Below are 2500 nucleotides of genomic sequence, written 5' to 3'. Positions count from 1 at the left end.
CCGGGTGGCACAGGGCTGGATGGGGCTTTCGTATAGCAGGGACGGTGCTGCCTCTCGCTTCGCTCGCTGTCCGCCGCTCGCCGCTCGCGCAGCCAAAAATGGCCAGTTTTGGCCCGTTTTTGGGCCGTTTTGGCCAGTTTTTGGCCTGTTCTTGCATTGCGCGGTGACCGTCGAGAGCGGAGCAAAACGTCAGCCATCTCAGCACCCTGGAACCCCCCGGGTGGCACAGGGCTGGATGGGGCTTTCGTATAGCAGGGACGGTGCTGCCTCTCGCTTCGCTCGCTGTTCGCCGCTCGCCGCTCGCTCGCGCAGCCAAAAATGGCCAGTTTTGGCCCGTTTTTGGGCTGTTTTGGCCAGTTTTTGGCCTGTTCTTGCGTGGTGCGGTGACCGTCGTGAGCGGAGCAAAACGTCAGCCATCTCAGCACCCTGGAACCCCCCGGGTGGCACAGGGCTGGATGGGGCTTTCGTATAGCAGGGACGGTGCTGCCTCTCGCTTCGCTCGCTGTTCGCCGCTCGCCGCTCGCTCGCGCAGCCAAAAATGGCCAGTTTTGGCCCGTTTTTGGGCTGTTTTGGCCTGTTTTTGGGCTGTTCTTGTGTGGCGCGGTGACCGTCGTGAGCGGAGCAAAATGTCAGCCATCTCAGCACCCTGGAACCCCCCGGGTGGCACAGGGCTGGATGGGGCTTTCGTATAGCAGGGACGGTGCTGCCTCGCGCTTCGCTCGCTGTTCGCCGCTCTCCGCTCGCTCGCGCAGCAAAAAATGGCCAGTTTTGGCCCGTTTTTGGGCTGTTTTGGCCAGTTTTTGGCCTGTTCTTGCGTGCCGCGGCGACCGTCGTGAGCGGAGCAAAACGTCAGCCATCTCAGCACCCTGGAACCCCCCGGGTGGCACAGGGCTGGATGGGGCTTTCGTATAGCAGGGACGGTGCTGCCTCTCGCTTCGCTCGCTGTCCGCCGCTCGCTGCTCGCTCGCGCAGCCAAAAATGGCCAGTTTTGGCCCGTTTTTGGGCTGTTTTGGCCTGTTTTTGGGCTGTTCTTGTGTGCCGCGGCGACCGTCGTGAGCGGAGCAAAATGTCAGCCATCTCAGCACCCTGGAACCCCCCGGGTGGCACAGGGCTGGATGGGGCTTTCGTATAGCAGGGACGGTGCTGCCTCTCGCTTCGCTCGCTGTCCGCCGCTCGCCGCTCGCTCGCGCAGCCAAAAATGGCCAGTTTTGGCCCGTTTTTGGGCCGTTTTGGCCAGTTTTTGGCCTGTTCTTGCGTTGCGCGGTGACCGTCGAGAGCGGAGCAAAACGTCAGCCATCTCAGCACCCTGGAACCCCCCGGGTGGCACAGGGCTGGATGGGGCTTTCGTATAGCAGGGACGGTGCTGCCTCTCGCTTCGCTCGCTGTCCGCCGCTCGCCGCTCGCTCGCGCAGCCAAAAATGGCCAGTTTTGGCCCGTTTTTGGGCTGTTTTGGCCAGTTTTTGGCCTGTTCTTGCGTTGCGCGGTGACCGTCGAGAGCGGAGCAAAACGTCAGCCATCTCAGCACCCTGGAACCCCCCGGGTGGCACAGGGCTGGATGGGGCTTTCGTATAGCAGGGACGGTGCTGCCTCTCGCTTCGCTCGCTGTCCGCCGCTCGCCGCTCGCTCGCGCAGCCAAAAATGGCCAGTTTTGGCCCGTTTTTGGGCCGTTTTGGCCAGTTTTTGGCCTGTTCTTGCTTTGCGCGGTGACCGTCGAGAGTGGAGCAAAACGTCAGCCATCTCAGCACCCTGGAACCCCCCAGGTGGCACAGGGCTGGATGGGGCTTTTGTATAGCAGGGATGGTGCTGCCTCTCGCTTCGCTCGCTGTCCGCATCTCGTCGCTTGCTCGCGCAGCCAAAAATGGCCTGTTTTGGCCCGTTTTTGGGCTGTTTTGGCCTGTTTCTGGGCCATTTTTGCTTCGCTTGAAATCTTCTTCTTCCTTGTGTGGCCAATAATGCCTTGCTTTGTACTTCTTCGTGCACGGCGGTGTCTTGTCGTCGATTGCCTTGTTTGATCGGCCACTTGAGTCTTTGTTACTCGTGGTTGGCGACGGGCTGTCCGATGGGGTGACTGTGTCGGCATGTGAGCGGTGATAGATTTGTATGCCGCGGTGGGCTCCCTGCTATTGTGCAGTTGACCACCGACGTTGCAAGTCTCTTCAATGACACTCTGTTTGAACGGAGATGCGTGTGTTGCCTGTACAATCTATCTAGTTCCTTTGGAAATAGACATTGTTTACCTCGCTTATCCACTTCTCATGTCCTATATGAATGAGAAGTGTCGATGTCCGTGCACCTTGTGTGTCCTCGAACGATGGCATATCTCAGACCTCTCGTCTCGAGTGGCTCCAGTGTTCACGTGAGTGCTCTTGGATGCAGTGGATAAGAATGTACCATGGGTCTTTGGACTCTTGGCACATGATTGGTTGGCTTTCTTAGTCGCCCTTCGACGGATGACGGCCTTCCCATCGTTGCCCCCCTTTCCCTTGTGGTAATGGGTCGG

Source organism: Musa acuminata, unplaced genomic scaffold (assembly GCF_036884655.1).
Source record: "Musa acuminata AAA Group cultivar baxijiao unplaced genomic scaffold, Cavendish_Baxijiao_AAA HiC_scaffold_1026, whole genome shotgun sequence".
NCBI lineage: Eukaryota > Viridiplantae > Streptophyta > Magnoliopsida > Zingiberales > Musaceae > Musa > Musa acuminata.
The sequence above is the reverse complement of the archived record's forward strand: the minus strand, read 5'-3'. Positions refer to the sequence as shown.